Here is a 24,178-nt window from a genome sequence, read left to right on the forward strand (position 1 = left end):
CAGCAGGTATAAAGCACATAGTATTAAGCAAAATATAGTCTTAAAGGACAGTCTCTTTCCTGTAAAACAAGTCCATTAAAATTGCAATGTTGTGTTCATGTTATCTTTGATAACCTACTTATTCAGAAAAGTAAAAAAAGTGTGAAGGTAATTTCCTTCCTGTGGATTATTACTGGCGCTGATTACAATGTAGCAGGGCATCAAATGGTATCTGACATTAATTAGATTTCCCCTTGCACAATTACACATTTTTCCATACGTTAGGAAAAGTATGAGGAGACAACTTTACAGCAAGAGGCATATGTGTGAACAGTTTATCTCCTTACTCAGATTGAAATATTGTAAAATTAACAGTGCAAGGTCACAAGGGCTGAGAAGGAAATGTAATTTAGAGTGGATGAATTCAATGCCAACTGAATTATAGCAAGAGAAATAAGGGAAGGAAATCGATTAAGAAAAAGAAAAAAGGCAAGGGAAAAATAAAAACATTAAAGAGTAAACATGACAATTTAAAATCTCCAACATTCTTTTACTATAAAGAAACAGGACTCCACATTTGTAGTTCATTGTCAGAGCCAGAGATAGCAGTTAAATTATCATGTCCTTTAAAGATTACTTACACTTGAAGTGACAAGACTTAACTTTCCATGGTGCATTTAGTTCGCAGTTACGTCATGTTTACAGCATCTGCCATTCAGTGAGTTTGCCAGTGAGTTTGTACGAATGCACATGTGAGAGATTGTGAGGGCGAGTGAGTGAGAGATTGTGTGGGCGGGTGAGAGATTGTGAGGGCGAGTGAGTGAGAAATTGTGAGGGCGGGTGAGCGAGTGAGAGATTGTGAGGGTGAGTGATTGAGTGAGAGATTGTGAGGGCGGGCGAGTGAGTGAGAGATTGTGAGGGCGGGTGAGTGAGAGAGATTGTGAGGGTGGGTGAGTGAGTGAGAGATTGTGAGGGCGGGTGAGTGAGAGATTGTGAGGGCGGGTGAGTGAGAGATTGTGAGGGTGGTTGAGTGAGTGAGAGATTGTGAGGGCGGGTGAGGGAGTGAGAGATTGTGAGGGCGGGTGAGTGAGAGATTGTGAGGGTGGGTGAGTGAATGAGAGATTGTGAGGGCGGGCGAGCGAGTGAGAGATTGTGAGGGCGGGCGAGCGAGTGAGAGCGGGCGAGCGAGTGAGAGATTGTGAGGGCGGGCGAGCGAGTGAGAGATTGTGAGGGCGGGCGAGCGAGTGAGAGATTGTGAGGGCGGGCGAGCGAGTGAGAGATTGTGAGGGCGGGCGAGCGAGTGAGAGATTGTGAGGGCGGGCGAGCGAGTGAGAGATTGTGAGGGCGGGCGAGCGAGTGAGAGATTGTGAGGGCGGGTGAGCGAGTGAGAGATTGTGAGGGCGGGCGAGCGAGTGAGAGATTGTGAGGGCGGGCGAGCGAGTGAGAGATTGTGAGGGTGAGTGATTGAGTGAGAGATTGTGAGGGCGGGCGAGCGAGTGAGAGATTGTGAGGGCGGGTGAGAGAGAGATTGTGAAGGTGGGTGAGTGAGTGAGAGATTGTGAGGGTGGGTGAGTGAGTGAGAGATTGTGAGGGCGGGTGAGTGAGAGATTGTGAGGGCGGGTGAGTGAGAGATTGTGAGGGTGGTTGAGTGAGTGAGAGATTGTGAGGGCGGGTGAGTGAGAGATTGTGAGGGTGGTTGAGTGAGTGAGAGATTGTGAGGGCGGGTGAGTGAGTGAGAGATTGTGAGGGCGGGTGAGTGAGAGATTGTGAGGGCGGGTGAGTGAATGAGAGATTGTGAGGGCGGGCGAGCGAGTGAGAGATTGTGAGGGCGGGCGAGCGAGTGAGAGATTGTGAGGGCGGGCGAGCGAGTGAGAGATTGTGAGGGCGGGCGAGCGAGTGAGAGATTGTGAAGGCGGGCGAGCGAGTGAGAGATTGTGAGGGCGGGCGAGCGAGTGAGAGATTGAGAGGGCGGGCGAGCGAGTGAGAGATTGTGAGGGCGGGCGAGCGAGAGAGATTGTGAGGGCGGGCGAGCGAGTGAGAGATTGTGAGGGCGGGCGAGCGAGAGAGATTGTGAGGGCGGGCGAGCGAGTGAGAGATTGTGAGGGCGGGCGAGCGAGTGAGAGATTGTGAGGGCGGGCGAGCGAGTGAGAGATTGTGAGGGCGGGCGAGCGAGTGAGAGATTGTGAGGGCGGGCGAGCGAGTGAGAGATTGTGAGGGCGGGCGAGCGAGTGAGAGATTGTGAGGGCGGGCGAGCGAGTGAGAGATTGTGAGTGTGACTGTATTGGTCAGATTGTGAGGGCGGGTGAGTGCGTGCGAGATTGTGATGGCGGGTGAGTGAGTGAGATTGTGAGGGCGGGTGTGAGCATGGATAAGGGAGTGAGTATGTGCGAGGATTAGTGCGTGAATGAGGCAGTGTGTGACCATGGGTGAATCAATTAGTGTGTGAGAATACATGAATGATTCAGAGTGGGCAAGTGATTGAGTGTGTGAGAGAGTCATAGAGTCATACAGGTCTGCAGCACTGAAAAAGGCCCTTTGGCCCATCAAATCTGCACCGGTCAAACAAGTACCTAATCCCATTTTCCAGCACTGGGCCTTGTATGCCATGGCATCGCAAGTACACATCCAAATACTTCTTAAATGTTATGAAGGTTTCTGCCTCTACCACCCTTTCAGGCAGTGAGCTCCAGATTCCCACCACCCTCTCGGTGAAAAAAATCTTCCGCACATTCCTGCCCCTGACCTTAAATCTATGCCCCCTGGTTACTGATCCCTCCACCAAGGGGAAAAGTTCCTTCCTGTCTAGCCTATCTATGTCCCTCATGATTTTATACACCTCAATCATGTCCCCCTTCAATCGCCTCTGCTCCAGGGAAAATAACCCCAGTCTATCCAATCTCTCCTCATAATTAAAACTCTCCAGCCCAGGCAACATCCTGATAAATTTCCTCTGCACTCTCTCTCTAGTGCAATCACATCCTTCCTATAATGCAGATTCCAGAACTGCACACAATACTCCAGCTGTGGCCTAACCAGCATTTTATATAGTTCCAGCGTAACCTCCCTGCTCTTATATTCTATGCCTCAACTAATAAAGGTAAGTATCCCAAATGCCTTCTTAACCATCTTATCTACCTGTCCCACTACCTCAAGGGACTGGTGGACATGCAACCAAGGTCCCTGTGACCCTTGATACTTCCCAGGGTCCTACCAGAGTGTTGAAAGAGTTGGTGATTGTGTGACAGTGTCTGAGGGTGCATGAGTGAGTAAGATGTGAAGGTGTTTGAAAGAGTGAGTTTGTGAGGATAGATGAGTGAGAGTGTGCATGAGCATGAGTGAGTGAGTGTGTTAGAGCATGTTTGAGAAAGTAAGAGTGTTAATGAGTGCGTGTGAGTGAGTGAGTACCGTCGAGTCAGTGCGAGTGTGTGAGTGTGTGTGAGCATAGGTGAATGTCTGAGGATGGGTGAATGAGTGAGGCTGGGTGAGACTGTGTGACAGTGGGTGAGTGAGTGTGGGTGCTTGAGTGAGAGTGTCTGAGGGTGGGGGAGAGAATATGTGAGAGTGTGGCTGAATGAGTGACCGTGTGTGAGCATGGGTGAGTGACTGTGGGTAGGCGAATCGGTGTGTGAGTGTAGGTGAGTGAGTGAATGGGTGCATGAGGGTGTGTGAGTGTGAGGGTGCGTGAGTGAGTGCATGTGTGTCAGGGTGGGTGAATGTGAGGGTGAGTGAGTGTGGTGAGTGCATTAATGTTTGAGGATAGGTGAGTGATTGTGTGAGGGTGGGTGAGTGAATGTGGGTGTGAGTGTGTGTGAGGATAGATGAGTGAGTAAGTGTGTGCGGTTGTGGGTGATTAAGTGCGTGTGGGTGAATGAGTGAATGTGTGCAACAATGGGTGAAGGAATGTGTGAGCATGGGGAGTGAGTGAGTGTGCAGGAGTGTGGGTGAGTAAGACATTTGTGAGAGTGAGTAAGTGTGTGTGCGTGAGTGAGTGTGTGTGAGAGTGGGTGAGTGAGAGAATATGCAAGGGTAATTAAGCGCATGTGGGTGTGTGAGCGAATGTCTGCAACAGTGGGTGAGGGAGTGTGGGCCAGAGAGAGTGTGTGAGAATACATGAGTGAGTCAGTGTGGATGAATGAGTGAGTGTGTGTGAGGATGAGAAGTGTGTGTGAGGATCAGTGAGTGAGTGTGCAGGAGTGCGGGTGAATGACTGAGAGAGTGAGGGTGGGTAAGTGAGGGTGCGTGAGTGTGTCTGTGAGGGTGCGTGAGTGAGGGTGCATGAGTAAGTGTGTGTGAGTGAGTGTGTATGAGGGTGCGCAAGTGTGTGTTTGAGTGAAGGTACATGAGTGAGTGCATGTGTGCAAGGGTGCGTGAGTGAGTGAATGTGTGTGTGGGTGCAGGAGAGAGTGTGTGTGAGGGTGCGTGAGTCTGTGTGTGAGAGAGTGACTGTATGTGAGGGTGCGTTAGTGTGTGTGTGAGGGTGAATGAGTGAGAGTGTGTGAGGGTGAGTGAGTGTATGTGATGGTGCATGAGTGAATGTGTGTGAGGGTGCATGAGTGGGTGTGTGTGAGAGTGAGTGAGTGTGTGTGAAGGTGCGTGAGTGAGGGTGCATGAGTGTGAGAGGGTGAGAAGTGAGTGTGAGGATCAGTGAGTGAGTGAACATGCAGGCTTGTGGGTGAATGAGTGAGAGTGTAAGGGTGGGTGAGTGAGTATGCATGAGGTGGGTGGGTGAGTGAGTATGCATGAGGTGGTTGGGTGAGTGAGTGTAGATGAGGGTGGGTGGGTCAGTGAGTGTTTGAGGGTGAGTGTGTGTGTGAGGGTGGGTGAGTGAGTGTGCATGTGTGTGAGTGAGTGTATGTGAGGGTAGGTGAGTAAGTGTGTGTGGGCATGGGTGATTAAGTGTGTGTGGGTGAGTGAGTCAGTGTAAGTGAGTGTGACTGAGGGTGCATGAGTGTGTGTGAGGGTGCGCAAGTGTGTGTGTGAGGATGAGTGAGTGTGAGTGAGGGTACATGAGTGAGTGCATGTGTGCAAGGGTGTGTGAGTGAGTGAATGTGTGTGTGGGTGCAGGAGAGAGTGTGTGTGAGGGTGCGTGAGTCTGTGTGTGAGAGAGTGAGTGTATGTGAGGGTGCGTTAGTGTGTGTGTGAGGGTGAATGAGTGAGAGTGTGTGAGAGTGGGTGAGTGAGAGAATATGCGAGGGTGATTAAGCGCATGTGGTTGTGTGAGCAAATGTATGCAACAGTGCGTGAGGGAGTGTGGGTGAGAAGGGGTGTGTGAGAATACGTGAGTGAGTCAGTGTGGGTGAATGAGTGACTGTGTGTGAGGATGAGAAGTGAGTGTGTGTGAGGATCAGTGAGTTTGTGAGTGTGCAGGAGTGTGGGTGAATGAGTGAGAGTGTGAGGGTGGGTATGTGAGTGTGAGGGTGGGTGAGGGAGTGTGGGTCAGAGAGAGAGAGAATGTATGAGAATACTTGAGTGAGTCAGTGTGGATGAATGAGTGAGTGTGTGTGAGGATGAGAAGTGACTGTGTGTGAGGATCAGTGAGTGAGTGAGTGAGTGTGCAGGAGTGTGGGTGAATGAGAGAGTGTGAGCATGGATACATCTATTTCCAGCTATCCACACATACCCAAATGATTATTGTTCAACTCGGCCTTCGTTTACTGCATTTCTCTCCTTTTCAACAAATCTGCTTCTCTCTATCCAACAAGAACTCAGTTTCTTGCAGTTACTCTGCATATGCGGAATAGCTGGAAATGGGCCTTTTGTTTGATATGGAGGCATTTATGTGGATTGGCAGTAGAAATTAATAGTGAAAGCGAGATGAAAAAAAAATGGAGTGATCACTCCATATACTCTGCATATTTCCAGCTTCTCTGCTTTCACTGAACCTTCAATTTCTCCATCTGCTTCAACTGATGCAAACCTGACTCTTTTGCATATAGCATTATATCAATTTCAAACAATTGATCAAATTCCAGCATTTTGCCTATCTACAGATATATCTCATTCCCCACATTTGCAAAATCTGCCATTTCCATGAAATTCACTGCTTGTAGCTTCTGTGCTTTCACTGACAGCACTAGGTCCTGCGTTTCAATGAATTTCTCTCTCTCCAGTAATATCGATCTCCATTAATATCTCTATTTCTAAGAATCCACACATTTCTAAATATTCATTGTGCTCCATTTCTCTCTTTTCAACAAAGCTGTTTACTGTATCCAACAAGTACTCAGTTTCTTGCAAGTAATCAAATTCTGCACATTTCCAGATTCTCTGCACTGAGCACTTCATCAATTTCTCCAGATCCTTCAATTTGAGGGATCCTGGCTCTTTTGTATTTAGGATAATATCAATTTCTAGTAATTGATCAGATTCTTGCATGTTCTCTATCTGCTGATATTTCTCATTCCCATATTTGTAAAATCTTCCATTTCCGTGAAATTCGTTGCTTGTAGCATCTGCTCTTTCTCTGAATGTAGACATCCCTCCATTTTCTTTTCATCTCGCTTTCACTATTAATTTCTACTGCCAATCCACATAAATGCCTCCATATCAAACAAAAGGCTCATTTCCAGCTACACTGCATTAAGCTGAAACTCTTATTTCTCCATTTCCCCGTTTATCAGCAAAACAATTCTCTTTATTAATCAAATTCTCAATACCCTGCAATTTGTTAGATTCAAAACATTTGCAGGTTTACCGCAAAGTTCAATTTCTCCATATCCTTCAATTTAGGTAAACCTGGCTCTCTGCATCTTTCAAACTGTGGATTTCTAGCAATTGAACAACTTCAAGCACTTTCTCTATAATAAGGTAAATCTCATTCCCAATATTTGTAAAATCTCACACAATCTCACTTACGCACCCTGACACACACTCATGCATTCTGACACACAATCATGCACCCTCACACACATTCACTCACACACACTCACTCATGCACCCTCACACACACTCATGCACCCTCACGCACTCCCTCGCGCGCACACTCACGTGCCCTCACACACTCACTCACGCACCCACTCACACACCCTCACGTACACACATGCCCTCACACACGCACTCACGCGCCCTCACACACACTCACTCACCCACCCTCACACTCTCACTCATTCACCCACAATCCTGCACACTCACTCACTGATCCTCACACACTCACTTACCCTCACACACACACTCACTTATGCACCCTTACACACACTCACTCATGCACCCTCACACACAATCACTCATGCACCATCACACACAATCACTCATGCACCCTGACGCGCACACGCCCTCACACACACTCACTCATTCACTCTCACACACACTCACACACCCTCACATACACTCACTCTCTCACACACACACTCATACCCACTCGCTCCCTCGCACACACTCACTCTCACACACACTCACTCATGCACCCTCACACACACTCACTCATGCACCCTCACACACACACCCTCACACCCACTCACGCACCCTCACACACAATCACTCACGCACCCTCACACACAATCACTCACGCACCCTCACACTCACTTACCCACCCTCACACTCACTTACCCACCCTCACACTCTCACTCATTCACTCACACTCCTGCACACTCACTCATTCACTGATCCTCACACACACTCACTTCTCATCCTCACACACTCATCATTTACCCACACATGTATTCTCACACACTCTCTCTGACCCACACTCACCCACTGTTGCAGACATTCGCTCACACACCCACATGCGCTTAATCATCCTCGCATATTCTCTCACTCACCCACTCTCACACACACACACTCACTCACCCACCCACCCTCACACACTTACTCACTCTCACAATGTCTTACTCACCCACACTCCTGCACACTCACTCACTCCCAATGCTCACACATTCCTTCACCCATTGTTGCACACATTCCCTCACTCGCCCACATGCACTTAATCACCCACAACCGCACACACTTACTCACTCATCTATCCTCACACACACTCAGTCATCCATGCTCACATGCTCTCACTGACTCACTGGCACTCACTCACTCACACACACTCACTCACCCATCCTCACACGTTAACTCACTTGTCACACTCATTCACCCACCCTCACACTCACCCACCCTCACACACATGCACTCACTCGCACGCACCCTCACACTCACGCACTCTCACTCTCACGCACCCACTCAGTCACTCACCTACACTTACACACTGACTCGCCTACCCACAGTCACTCACCCATGCTCACACACACATTCAACCACACTCACACACTTGCTCACTCACCATGCTCACACACTGTCACTCATTCAGCCACACTCTCACACTGTCACTCACTCACCCTCACATATTCTCTCCCCCACCCTCAGACACTCTCACGCAGGCACCCACTCTCACACACACTCACTCAGACACCCTTGCACAATCCCACTCACTCGCCCACTGTCACACACTCTCACCCAGCCTCACTCATTCACCCACCCTCAGACTTTGTCACTAACTCAGTCACCCTCAGTCACTCTTACTCACTAAGTCAAACTCAGACACACTCACTCACTTAGCCACCCTCAGGCATAGTCACTCACTCACCCACCCTCATGCACTCACCCACTCACTGCATACAGTGAGACACTCTCACTCAGTCACACACCTGCACACACACTAATTCACTCTGACACTCTCATTCACTCACCAACATTCCCTAACCATGCTAACACATTCACTCACTCACCTGTACTCAAGCACATTCACTTCCTTATTCACGCTCACACACACTAACCTGCTCACTCACACTCACTCACTCACGCTTACACACTCATTCACTCACCCATCTTCACACACTCATCCACCCTCACACACTCTCACTCACCCCTCACATTCTCTCCTTCACATACTCTCTCTCACATACCCTCAGTCAGTCACGCATCCACACTCACTTACACTGACTCACTCACCCACACACACTTAATCACCCATGCCCACCCACACTTACTCACCTAGCCTCTCACACACTCACTCACCCACCCTCACACTCACTCATTCACCCACACTCCTGCACACTCACTCACTGATCCTCACACACACTTACTTCTCACCCTCACACACACTCACTCATGCACCCTCACACTAACTCATGCACCCTCACAGGCACTCACTCACTCACCCTCACAAACACTCACTCAATCACCCTCACACACACTCACTCACTCACCCTCACACACCCTCACATACACTCACTCGCACACACACACACTCATGGACCCTCACACACTCACTCACTCATGCACCTATACACACATTCACTCACTCACACACCCTTGCAAACATTCACTCATGCACCCTCACACACTCACTCATGCACCCTCACACACTCGCTCATGCACCATCACACACACTCAATTGCGCAACCTCACACACTCACGCACCCTCACACACACTCACTCTCACATACACTCACTCATGCACCCTTACACACACTCATGCACCCTCACACACACTCTCATGCACCTTCACACACACACTCAGGCACCCTCACACACACTGACTTACACACACTTACACAAACTCACTCACCCTCACACATAATCACTCACACACCCTCACACTCTTACCCACCCTCACACTCACTTACTTATTGGCAATGAGATTTACCTTCAAATGGAGAAAGTGCTTGAATTTGTTCAATTGCTAGAAATCCACAGTTTGAAAGATGCAGAGAGCCAGGATTGCGTAAATTGAAGGATATGGAGAAACTGAACTGTGCGGTAAACCTGCAAATGTGCTGAATCTAACAAATTGCAGGATATTGAGAATTTAATTAATACACAGAACTAGTTTTGCTGATAAAGGGAGAAATAAGAGTTTCAGCTTAATGCGGAGTAGCTGGAAATGAGCCTTTTGTTTGATATAGAGACAGATATGTGGACTGGCAGTAGAAATTAATAGTGAAAGGGAGATTTGAAAATGGAGAGATGTCTACATGCAAAGAAAGAACAGGTGCTTCAAGAAACGAATTTCATGGAAATGGAAGATTTAACAAATATGGGAATAAGAAATATCAGCAGATAGAGGACATGCAAGAATCTGATCAATTACTATAAATTGTCATTATCCTAAATACAAAATAGCCAGGTTCCCTCAAAATGAAGGATCTGTAGAAATTGATGCACAGAATCTGGAAATGTGCAGAATTTGATTACTTGCAAGAAACTGAGTACTTGTCGGATAATGTAAACAGATTTGTTGAAAAGAGAAAAATGGAACACAATGAAAATTTAGAAATGTGTGGATTCTTAGAAATAGAGATATTAATGCAGATCAACATTACTGGAGAGGGAGAACTTCATTGAAATGCATATACTTGTGCTGTCAGTGAAAGCTCAGAAGCCACAAGCAGTGAATTTCATGGAAATGGCAGATTTTACAAATGTGGGAAATGAGATATATCTGTAGATAGGCAAAATGCTGGAATTTGATCAATTGTTAGAAATTGACATAATGCTATATGCAAAAGAGTCAGGCTTGCATCAGTTGAAGCAGATGGAGAAATTGAAGGTTCAGTGAATGCAAAGAAGCTGGAAATGTGCATAGATCAAATAACTGCAAGAAACTGAGTTCTTGTTGGATAGAGAGAAGCAGATTTGTTGAAAAGGAGAGAAATGCAGTAAATGAAGGCCGAATTGAACAATGAACATTTGGATATGTGTGGATAGCTGGAAATAGATGTATTAATGTAGAGCAAAGGTAGTAATTACTGCCGATGGAGAAATTGATTGAGAAGCAGAAACCTGTCCAATCAGTGAAAGGCTAGATGATACAAACAACGAATTTCTTGGAAATGTGAGATTTTGAAAATGTTGGGAATGAGATTTACCTTCAGATGGAGACAGGGCTTGAATTTGTTCAATTGCTAGAAATCCACAGTTTGAAAATGCAGAGAGCCAGGTTTATCTAAATTGAAGGATATGGAGAAATTGAACTTCGCGGCACACCTGCAAATGTGCTGAATCTAACAAATTGCAGGATATTAAGAATTTGATTAATACAGAGAACTAGTTTTGCTGACAAAGGAAGAAATTGAGAAATAGAAGTTTCAGCTTAATGCGGAGTAGCTGGAAATGCTCCTTTTGTTTGATATGGAGACATTTATGTGGATTGGCAGTAGAAATTAATAGTGAAAGGGAGATTTGAAAATGGAGGGATGTCTACATTCAGAGAAAGAGCAGATGCTACAAGCAACGAATTTGATGGAAATGGAATATTTTACAAATATGGGAATGAGTAATATCAGCAGATAGAGGACATGCAAGAATCTGATGAATTACAAGATATTGGTATTATCCTAAATACAAAAGAGCCAGGTTCCCTCATATTGAAGGATCTGGAGAAACTGATGCAGAGAATCTGGAAATGTGCAGAATTTGATTACTTGCAAGAAACTGAGTACATGTCAGATAATGTAAACAGATTTGTTGAAAAGAGAAAAATGGAACACAATGAAAATTTAGAAATGTTTGGATTCTTAGAAATAGAGATATTAATGTAGGTCGACATTACTGGAGATGGAGAACTTCATTGAAATGCAGAAACTTGTGCAGTCAGTGAAAGCGCAGAAGCTACAAGCAGTGAATTTCATGGAAATCGGAGATTTTACAAATGTGGGGAATGAGATATATCTGTAGATAGGCAAAATGCTGGAATTTGATCAATTGTTTGAAACTGATATAATGCTATTTGCAAAAGAATCAGCTTTGCATCAATTGAAGCAGATGGAGAAATTGAAAGTTCAGCAAAAGCAAGGAAACCGGAAATGTGCAGTGTTTAAATAACTGCAAGAAACTGAGTTCTTGTTGGACAGAGCGAAGGAGATTTGTTGAAAAGGAGTGAAATGCAGTAAATGACGGCCAAGTTGAACAATAGACATTTGGATATGTGTGGATAGCTGGAAATAGATGAATTAATGTAGATCGAAGGTAAGTATTGCTGCAGATGGAGCAATTGATTGAGAAACAGAAGGTTGTCCAGTCAGTGAAAGGCTACATGATACAAACAACGAATTTCTTCGAAATGTGAAATTTTACAAATATTGGGAATGAGATTTACCTTTAGATGGAGAAAGTGTTTGAATTTGTTCAAAAGCTAAAATCCAGAGTTTGAGAGATGCAGAGAGCCAGATTTGTCTAAGTTGAAGGATATGGAGAAATTGAACTTCGTGGTAAACCTGCAAATGTACTGAATCTAACAAATTGCAGGATGTTGAGAATTTGATTGATACAGAGAACTAGTTTTGCTGATAAAGGTAGAAATTGAGAAATAAGAGTTTTAGCTTAATGCGAAGTAGCTCGAATTCAGCCTTTTCTTTGATATGCAGACATTTATGTGCATTGGCTGTAGAAATTAATGGTGAAAGTGAGATTTGAAAATGGAGGGATGTCTTCATTCACTAAAAGAGCAAATGCTAAAAGCAACGAATTTGATGGAAATGGAAGATTTTACAAGTATGGAGATGAGAAATATCAGTAGATAGAGGACATGCAAGAATCTGATGAGTTACTAGAAATTATTATCCTAAATACAAAAGAGCCACATTCCCTGAAATTGAAGGTTCTGGAGAAATAGATGCAGAGAATCTGGAAATGTGCAGAAATGAATTACATGCAAGAGACGGAATTCTTGTTGGATCATGTAAACAGGTTTGTTGAATAGAGAGAAATGGAACACAATGAACATTTAGAAATTTGTGAAATCCTAGAAATAGAGAATTGTAATGTCGATCGACATTACTGCAGATGGAGAACTTCATTGAAATGCAGAAACTTGTGCTGTCCGTGAAATCGCAGAAGCTACAAGCAGCGAATTTCATGGAAGTGGGAGATTTTACACATGGAGGGAATGAGATATATCTGCAGGAAGGCAAAATGCTGGAATTTGATCAAATGTTTGAAATTAATATAATGCGATATGCAAAAGATTCAGGTTTGCATCAGTTGAAGCAGATGGAGAAATTCAAGGTTCAGCAAAAGCAGAGAAAGTGGAAATGTGCAGTGTTTAAATAACTGCAAGAAACTGAGTTCTTGTTGGATAGTGAGAAGCAGATTTTTTGAAAAGGAGAGAAATGCAGTAAATGAAGGCCAAGTTGAACATTTGGATATGTGTGGATAGCTGGATATAGAGAGATTAATGTAGATCAAAATAAGTAATTGCTGCAGATGGAGCAAGTGATTGAGAAGCAGAAAGCTGTCCAGTCAGTGAAAGGCTACATGATACAAACAACGAATTTCTTCGAAATGTGAGATTTTACAAATATTGGGAATGAGATTTACCTTTAGATGGAGAAAGTGTTTGAATTTGTTCAATTGCTAAAATCCAAAGTTTGAAAGATGCAGTGCGCCAGGTGTGTCTAAATTGAAGAATATGCAGAAATTGAACTTGGTGGTAAACCTGCAAATGTGCTGAATCTAAGAAATTGCAGGTTGTTGAGAATTTGATTAATACAGAGAGCTAGTTTTGCTGATAAAGGGAGAAATTGAGAAATAAGAGTTTTAGCTTAAAGCGAAGTAGCTCGAATTCAGCCTATTCTTTGATATGCAGACATTTATGTGGATTGGCTGTAGAAATTAATGGTGAAAGTGAGATTTGAAAATGGAGGGATGTCTTCATTCACAGAAAGAGCAAATGCTAAAAGCAAGGAATTTGATGGAAATGGAAGATGTTACAAATATAGGGATAAGAAATATCAGCAGATAGAGGACATGCAAGAATCTGATGAATTACTAGAAATTGTTATTATCCTAAATACTAAAGAGCCACATTCCCTCAAATTGAAGGTTCTGGAGAAATTGATGCAGAGAATCTGGAAATGTGCAGAAATGAATTACTTGCAAGAAACTGAGTACTTTTTGGCTTATGTAAACAGGTTAGTTGAATGGAGAGAAATGGAACATTTAGAAATTTGTGGATTCCTAGAAATAGAGAATAGTAATGTCGATCGACATTACTGCAGATGGAGAACTTCATTGAAATGCAGAAACTTGTGCTGTCCATGAAAGCGCAGAAGCTACAAGCAGCGAATTTCATGGAAATGGGAGATTTTACACATGGAGGGAATGAGATATATCTGCAGATAGGCAAAATGCTGGAATTTGATCAAATGTTTGAAATTAATATAATGCTATATGCAAAAGAATCAGGTTTGCATCAGTTGAAGCAGATGGAGAAATTGAAGGTTCAGCAAAAGCAGAGAAACTGGAAATGTGCAGTGTTTAACTAACTGCAAGAAACTGAGTTCTTGTTGGATAGTGAGAAGCAGGTTTTTTGAAAAGGAGAGAAATGCAGTAAATGAAGGCCAAGTTGAACATTTGGATGTGAACATGTGGATAGCTGGATATAGAGAGATTAATGTAGATCGAAATAAGTAATTGCTGCAGATGGAGCAATTGATTGAGAAGCAGAAAGCTGTCCAGTCAGTGAAAGGCTACATGATACAAACAACGAATTTCTTCGAAATGTGAGATTTTACAAATATTGGGAATGAGATTTACCTTTAGATGGAGAAAGTGTTTGAATTTGTTCAATTGCTAAAATCCAAAGTTTGAAAGATGCAGTGCGCCAGGTGTGTCTAAATTGAAGGATATGCAGAAATTGAACTTGGTGGTAAACCTGCAAATGTGCTGAATCTAACAAATTGCAGGTTGTTGAGAATTTGATTAATACAGAGAACTAGTTTTGCTGATAAAGGGAGAAATTGAGAAATAAGAGTTTTAGCTTAAAGCAAAGTAGCTCGAATTCAGCCTATTCTTTGATATGCAGACATTTATGTGGATTGGCTGTAGAAATTAACGGTGAAAGTGAGATTTGAAAATGGAGGGATGTCTTCATTCACAGAAAGAGCAAATGCTCAAAGCAAGGAATTTGATGGAAATGGAAGATTTTACACATATAGGGATAAGAAATATCAGCAGATAGTGGACATGCAAAAATCTGATGAATTACTAGAAATTGTTATTATCCTAAATACTAAAGACTAAATACAGAAATGAATTACTTGCAAGAAACTGAGTACTTTTTGGCTTATGTAAACAGGTTTGTTGAATAGAGAGAAATGGAACACAATGAACATTTAGAAATTTGTGGATTCCTAGAAATAGAGAATAGTAATGTCGATCTGCAGATGGAGAACTTCATTAAAATGCAGAAAATTGTGCTGTCCGTGAAAGCGCAGAAGCTACAAGCAGCGAATTTCATGGAAATGGGAGATTTTACAAATGTAGGGAATGAGATTTATCTGCAGATAGGCAAATTGTTGGAATTTGAACAATTATTTGAAATTGATATAATGCTATATGCAAAAGAATCAGGTTTGCATCACGTGAAGCAGATGGAGAAATTGAAGGTTCAGCAAAAGCAGAGAAACTGGAAATGTGCAGTGTTTAAATAACTGCAAGAAACTGAGTTCTTGTTGGATAGTGAGAAGCAGATTATTTGAAAAGGAGAGAATTGCAGTAAATGAAGGCCAAGTTGAACATTTGGACATGTGTGGATAGCTGGATATAGAGAGATTAATGCAGATCGAAATAAGTAATTGCTGCAGATGGAGCAATTGATTGAGAAGCAGAAAGCTGTCCAGTCAGTGAAAGGCTACATGATACAAACAACGAATTTCTTCGAAATGTGAGATTTTACAAATATTGGGAATGAGATTTACCTTTAGATGGAGAAAGTGTTTGAATTTGTTCAATTGCTAAAATCCAAAGTTTGAAAGATGCATTGCGCCAGGTGTGTCTAAATTGAAGGATATGCAGAAATTGAACTTGGTGGTAAACCTGCAAATGTGCTGAATCTAACAAATTGCAGGTTGTTGAGAATTTGATTAATACAGAGAACTAGTTTTGCTGATAAAGGGAGAAATTGAGAAATAAGAGTTTTAGCTTAAAGCGAAGTAGCTCGAATTCAGCCTATTCTTTGATATGCAGACATTTATGTGGATTGGCTGTAGAAATTAATGGTGAATGTGAGATTTGAAAATGGAGGGATGTCTTCATTCACAGAAAGAGCAAATGCTAAAAGCAAGGAATTTGATGGAAATGGAAGATTTTACAAATATAGGGATAAGAAATATCAGCAGATAGAGGACATGCAAGAATCTGATGAATTACTAGAAATTATTATTATCCTAAATACTAAAGAGCCACATTCCCTCAAATTGAAGGTTCTGGAGAAATTGATGCAGAGCATCTGGAAATGTGCAGAAATGAATTACTTGCAAGAAACTGAGTACTTTTTGGCTTATGTAAACAGGTTTGTTGAATAGAGAGAAATGGAACACAATGAACATTTAGAAATTTGTGGATTCCTAGAAATAGAGAATAGTAATGTCGATCGACATTACTGCAGATGGAGAACTTCATTGAAATGCAGAAACCTGTGCTGTCCGTGAAAGCGCAGATGCTACAAGCAGCGAATTTCATGGAAATGGGAGATTTTACACATGGAGGGAATGAGATATATCTGCAGATAGGCAAAATGCTGGAATTTGATCAAATGTTTGAAATTAATATAATGCTATATGCAAAAGAATCAGGTTTGCATCAGTTGAAGCAGATGGAGAAATTGAAGGTTCAGCAAAAGCAGAGAAACTGGAAATGTGCAGTGTTTAAATAACTGCAAGAAACTGAGTTCTTGTTGGATAGTGAGAAGCAGGTTTTTTGAAAAGGAGAGAAATGCAGTAAATGAAGGCCAAGTTGAACATTTGGATATGTGTGGATAGCTGGATATAGAGAGATTAATGTAGATCGAAATAAGTAATTGCTGCAGATGGAGCAATTGATTGAGAAGCAGAAAGCTGTCCAGTCAGTGAAAGGCTACATGATACAAACAATGAATTTCTTCGAAATGTGAGATTTTACAAATATTGGGAATGAGATTTACCTTTAGATGGAGAAAGTGTTTGAATTTGTTCAATTGCTAAAATCCAAAGTTTGAAAGATGCAGTGCGCCAGGTGTGTCTAAATTGAAGGATATGCAGAAATTGAACTTGGTGGTAAACCTGCAAATGTGCTGAATCTAACAAATTGCAGGTTGTTGAGAATTTGATTAATACAGAGAATTGGTTTTGCTGATAAAGGGAGAAATTAAGAAATAAGAGTTTTAGCTTAAAGCGAAGTAGCTCGAATTCAGCCTATTCTTTGATATGCAGACATTTATGTGGATTGGCTGTAGAAATTAATGGTGAAAGTGAGATTTGAAAATGGAGGGATGTCTTCATTCACAGAAAGAGCAAATGCTAAAAGCAAGGAATTTGATGGAAATGGACGATTTTACAAATATAGGGATAAGAAATATCAGCAGATAGAGGACATGCAAGAATCTGATGAATTACTAGAAATTGTTATTATCCTAAATACCAAAGAGCCACATTCCCTCAAATTGAAGGTTCTGGAGAAATTGATGCAGAGAATCTGGAAATGTGCAGAAATGAATTACTTGCAAGAAACTGAGTACTTTTTGGCTTATGTAAACAGGTTAGTTGAATAGAGAGAAATGGAACACAATGAACAGTTAGAAATTTGTGGAATCCGCGAAATAGAGAATAGTAATGTCGATCGACATTACTGCAGATGGAGAACTTCATTGAAATGCAGAAACTTGAGCTGTCCGTTAAAGCGCAGAAGCTACAAGCAGCGAATTTCATGGAAATGGGAGATTTTACAAATGTAGGGAATGAGATTTATCTGCAGATAGGCAAATTGCTGGAATTTGAACAATTATTTGAAATTGATATAATGCTATATGCAAAAGAATCAGGTTTGCATCACGTGAAGCAGATGGAGAAATTGAAGGATCAGCAAAAGCAGAGAAACTGGAAATGTGCAGTGTTTAAATAACTGCAAGAAACTGAGTTCTTGTTGGATAGTGAGAAGCAGATTATTTGAAAAGGAGAGAAATGCAGTAAATGAAGGCCAAGTTGGACATTTGGATATGTGTGGATAGCTGGATATAGAGAGATTAATGTAGATCGAAATAAGTAATTGCTGCAGATGGAGCAATTGATTGAGAAGCAGAAAGCTGTCCAGTCAGTGAAAGGCTACATGATACAAACAATGAATTTCTTCGAAATGTGAGATTTTACAAATATTGGGAATGAGATTTACCTTTAGATGGAGAAAGTGTTTGAATTTGTTCAATTGCTAAAATCCAAAGTTTGAAAGATGCAGTGCGCCAGGTGTGTCTAAATTGAAGGATATGCAGAAATTGAACTTGGTGGTAAACCTGCAAATGTGCTGAATCTAACAAATTGCAGGTTGTTGAGAATTTGATTAATACAGAGAACTAGTTTTGCTGATAAAGGGAGAAATTGAGAAATAAGAGTTTTAGCTTAAAGCGAAGTAGCTCGAATTCAGCCTATTCTTTGATATGCAGACATTTATGTGGATTGGCTGTAGAAATTAATGGTGAAAGTGAGATTTGAAAATGGAGGGATGTCTTCATTCACAGAAAGAGCAAATGCTAAAAGCAAGGAATTTGATGGAAATGGAAGATTTTACAAATATAGGGATAAGAAATATCAGCAGATAGAGGACATGCAAGAATCTGATGAATTACTAGAAATTGTTATTATCCTAAATACTAAAGAGCCACATTCCCTCAAATTGAAGGTTCTGGAGAAATTGATGCAGAGAATCTGGAAATGTGCAGAAATGAATTACTTGCAAGAAACTGAGTACTTTTTGGCTTATGTAAACAGGTTAGTTGAATAGAGAGAAATGGAACACAATGAACAGTTAGAAATTTGTGGAATCCTCGAAATAGAGAATAGTAATGTCGATCGACATTACTGCAGATGGAGAACTTCATTGAAATGCAGAAACTTGAGCTGTCCGTTAAAGCGCAGAAGCTACAAGCAGCGAATTTCATGGAAATGGGAGATTTTACAAATATAGGGAATGAGATTTATCTGCAGATAGGCAAATTGCTGGAATTTGAACAATTATTTGAAATTGATATAATGCTATATGCAAAAGAATCAGGTTTGCATCACGTGAAGCAGATGGAGAAATTGAAGGTTCAGCAAAAGCAGAGAAACTGGAAATGTGCAGTGTTTAAATAACTGCAAGAAACTGAGTTCTTGTTGGATAGTGAGAAGCAGATTATTTGAAAAGGAGAGAAATGCAGTAAATGAAGGCCAAGTTGAACATTTGGATATGTGTGGATAGCTGGATATAGAGAGATTAATGTAGATCGAAATAAGTAATTGCTGCAGATGGAGCAATTGATTGAGAAGCAGAAAGCTGTCCAGTCAGTGAAAGGCTACATGATACAAACAACGAATTTCTTCGAAATGTGAGATTTTACAAATATTGAGAATGAGATTTACCTTTAGATGGAGAAAGTGTTTGAATTTGTTCAATTGCTAAAATCCAAAGTTTGAAAGATGCAGTGCGCCAGGTGTGTCTAAATTGAAGGATATGCAGAAATTGAACTTGGTGGTAAACCTGCAAATGTGCTGAATCTAACAAATTGCATGTTGTTGAGAATTTGATTAATACAGAGAACTAGTTTTGCTGATAAAGGGAGAAATTGAGAAATAAGAGTTTTAGCTTAAAGCGAAGTAGCTCGAATTCAGCCTATTCTTTGATATGCAGACATTTATGTGGATTGGCTGTAGAAATTAATGGTGAAAGTGAGATTTGAAAATGGAGGGATGTCTTCATTCACAGAAAGAGCAAATGCTAAAAGCAAGGAATTTGATGGAAATGGAAGATTTTACAAATATAGGGATAAGAAATATCAGCAGATAGAGGACATGCAAGAATCTGATGAATTACTAGAAATTGTTATTATCCTAAATACTAAAGAGCCACATTCCCTCAAATTGAAGGTTCTGGAGAAATTGATGCAGAGAATCTGGAAATGTGCAGAAATGAATTACTTGCAAGAAACTGAGTACTTTTTGGCTTATGTAAACAGGTTAGTTGAATAGAGAGAAATGGAACACAATGAACATTTAGAAATTTGTGGATTCCTAGAAATAGAGAATAGTAATGTCGATCTGCAGATGGAGAACTTCATTAAAATGCAGAAACTTGAGCTGTCCGTTAAAGCGCAGAAGCTACAAGCAGCGAATTTCATGGAAATGGGAGATTTTACAAATGTAGGGAATGAGATTTATCTGCAGATAGGCAAATTGCTGGAATTTGAACAATTATTTGAAATTGATATAATGCTATATGCAAAAGAATCAGGTTTGCATCACGTGAAGCAGATGGAGAAATTGAAGGTTCAGCAAAAGCAGAGAAACTGGAAATGTGCAGTGTTTAAATAACTGCAAGAAACTGAGTTCTTGTTGGATAGTGAGAAGCAGATTTTTTGAAAAGGAGAGAAATGCAGTAAATGAAGGCCAAGTTGAACATTTGGATATGTGTGGATAGCTGGATATAGAGAGATTAATGTAGATCGAAATAAGTAATTGCTGCAGATGGAGCAATTGATTGAGAAGCAGAAAGCTGTCCAGTCAGTGAAAGGCTACATGATACAAACAACGAATTTCTTCGAAATGTGAGATTTTACAAATATTGAGAATGAGATTTACCTTTAGATGGAGAAAGTGTTTGAATTTGTTCAATTGCTAAAATCCAAAGTTTGAAAGATGCAGTGCGCCAGGTGTGTCTAAATTGAAGGATATGCAGAAATTGAACTTGGTGGTAAACCTGCAAATGTGCTGAATCCAGCAAATTGCAGGTTGTTGAGAATTTGATTAATACAGAGAACTAGTTTTGCTGATAAAGGGAGAAATTGAGAAATAAGAGTTTTAGCTTAAAGCGAAGTAGCTCGAATTCAGCCTATTCTTTGATATGCAGACATTTATGTGGATTGGCTGTAGAAATTAATGGTGAAAGTGAGATTTGAAAATGGAGGGATGTCTTCATTCACAGAAAGAGCAAATGCTAAAAGCAAGGAATTTGATGGAAATGGAAGATTTTACAAATATAGGGATAAGAAATATCAGCAGATAGAGGACATGCAAGAATCTGATGAATTACTAGAAATTGTTATTATCCTAAATACTAAAGAGCCACATTCCCTCAAATTGAAGGTTCTGGAGAAATTGATGCAGAGAATCTGGAAATGTGCAGAAATGAATTACTTGCAAGAAACTGAGTACTTTTTGGCTTATGTAAACAGGTTAGTTGAATAGAGAGAAATGGAACACAATGAACATTTAGAAATTTGTGGATTCCTAGAAATAGAGAATAGTAATGTCGATCGACATTACTGCAGATGGAGAACTTCATTGAAATGCAGAAACTTGAGCTGTCCGTTAAAGCGCAGAAGCTACAAGCAGCGAATTTCATGGAAATGGGAGATTTTACAAATGTAGGGAATGAGATTTATCTGCAGATAGGCAAATTGCTGGAATTTGAACAATTATTTGAAATTGATATAATGCTATATGCAAAAGAATCAGGTTTGCATCACGTGAAGCAGATGGAGAAATTGAAGGTTCAGCAAAAGCAGAGAAACTGGAAATGTGCAGTGTTTAAATAACTGCAAGAAACTGAGTTCTTGTTGGATAGTGAGAAGCAGATTATTTGAAAAGGAGAGAAATGCAGTAAATGAAGGCCAAGTTGAACATTTGGATATGTGTGGATAGCTGGATATAGAGAGATTAATGTAGATCGAAATAAGTAATTGCTGCAGATGGAGCAATTGATTGAGAAGCAGAAAGCTGTCCAGTCAGTGTAAGGCTACATGATACAAACAACGAATTTCTTCGAAATGTGAGATTTTACAAATATTGAGAATGAGATTTACCTTTAGATGGAGAAAGTGTTTGAATTTGTTCAATTGCTAAAATCCAAAGTTTGAAAGATGCAGTGCGCCAGGTGTGTCTAAATTGAAGGATATGCAGAAATTGAACTTGGTGGTAAACCTGCAAATGTGCTGAATCTAACAAATTGCAGGTTGTTGAGAATTTGATTAATACAGAGAACTAGTTTTGCTGATAAAGGGAGAAATTGAGAAATAAGAGTTTTAGCTTAAAGCGAAGTAGCTCGAATTCAGCCTATTCTTTGATATGCAGACATTTATGTGGATTGGCTGTAGAAATTAATGGTGAAAGTGAGATTTGAAAATGGAGGGATGTCTTCATTCACAGAAAGAGCAAATGCTAAAAGCAAGGAATTTGATGGAAATGGAAGATTTTACAAATATAGGGATAAGAAATATCAGCAGATAGAGGACATGCAAGAATCTGATGAATTACTAGAAATTGTTATTATCCTAAATACTAAAGAGCCACATTCCCTCAAATTGAAGGTTCTGGAGAAATTGATGCAGAGAATCTGGAAATGTGCAGAAATGAATTACTTGCAATAAACTGAGTACTTTTTGGCTTATGTAAACAGGTTAGTTGAATGGACAGAAATGGAACACAATGAACATTTAGAAATTTGTGGATTCCTAGAAATAGAGAAAAGTAATGTCGATCGACATTACTGCAGATGGAGAACTTCATTGAAATGCAGAAACTTGTGCTGTCCGTGAAAGCGCAGAAGCTACAAGCAGCGAATTTCATGGAAATGGGAGATTTTACACATGGAGGGAATGAGATTATCTGCAGATAGGCAAATTGCTGGAATTTGAACAATTATTTGAAATTGATATAATGCTATATGCAAAAGAATCAGGTTTGCATCACGTGAAGCAGATGGAGAAATTGAAGGTTCAGCAAAAGCAGAGAAACTGGAAATGTGCAGTGTTTAAATAACTGCAAGAAACTGAGTTCTTGTTGGATAGTGAGAAGCAGATTTTTTGAAAAGGAGAGAAATGCAGTAAATGAAGGCCAAGTTGAACATTTGGATATGTGTGGATAGCTGGATATAGAGAGATTAATGTAGATCGAAATAAGTAATTGCTGCAGATGGAGCAATTGATTGAGAAGCAGAAAGCTGTCCAGTCAGTGAAAGGCTACATGATACAAACAACGAATTTCTTCGAAATGTGAGATTTTACAAATATTGGGAATGAGATTTACCTTTAGATGGAGAAAGTGTTTGAATTTGTTCAATTGCTAAAATCCAAAGTTTGAAAGATGCAGTGCGCCAGGTGTGTCTAAATTGAAGGATATGCAGAAATTGAACTTGGTGGTAAACCTGCAAATGTGCTGAATCTAAGAAATTGCAGGTTGTTGAGAATTTGATTAATACAGAGAACTAGTTTTGCTGATAAAGGGAGAAATTAAGAAATAAGAGTTTTAGCTTAAAGCGAAGTAGCTCGAATTCAGCCTATTCTTTGATATGCAGACATTTATGTGGATTGGCTGTAGAAATTAATGGTGAAAGTGAGATTTGAAAATGGAGGGATGTCTTCATTCACAGAAAGAGCAAATGCTAAAAGCAAGGAATTTGATGGAAATGGAAGATTTTACAAATATAGGGATAAGAAATTTCAGCAGATAGAGGACATGCAAGAATCTGATGAATTACTAGAAATTGTTATTATCCTAAATACCAAAGAGCCACATTCCCTCATATTGAAGGTTCTGGAGAAATTGATGCAGAGAATCTGGAAATGTGCAGAAATGAATTACTTGCAAGAAACTGAGTACTTTTTGGCTTATGTAAACAGGTTAGTTGAATAGAGAGAAATGGAACACAATGAACATTTAGAAATTTGTGGATTCCTAGAAATAGAGAATAGTAATGTCGATCGACATTACTGCAGATGGAGAACTTCATTGAAATGCAGAAACTTGAGCTGTCCGTTAAAGCGCAGAAGCTACAAGCAGCGAATTTCATGGAAATGGGAGATTTTACAAATGTAGGGAATGAGATTTATCTGCAGATAGGCAAATTGCTGGAATTTGAACAATTATTTGAAATTGATATAATGCTATATGCAAAAGAATCAGGTTTGCATCACGTGAAGCAGATGGAGAAATTGAAGGTTCAGCAAAAGCAGAGAAACTGGAAATGTGCAGTGTTTAAATAACTGCAAGAAACTGAGTTCTTGTTGGATAGTGAGAAGCAGATTATTTGAAAAGGAGAGAAATGCAGTAAATGAAGGCCAAGTTGAACATTTGGATATGTGTGGATAGCTGGATATAGAGAGATTAATGTAGATCGAAATAAGTAATTGCTGCAGATGGAGCAATTGATTGAGAAGCAGAAAGCTGTCCAGTCAGTGAAAGGCTACATGATACAAACAACGAATTTCTTCGAAATG

This window comes from Carcharodon carcharias, chromosome 3, assembly GCF_017639515.1.
Source record: "Carcharodon carcharias isolate sCarCar2 chromosome 3, sCarCar2.pri, whole genome shotgun sequence".
NCBI lineage: Eukaryota > Metazoa > Chordata > Chondrichthyes > Lamniformes > Lamnidae > Carcharodon > Carcharodon carcharias.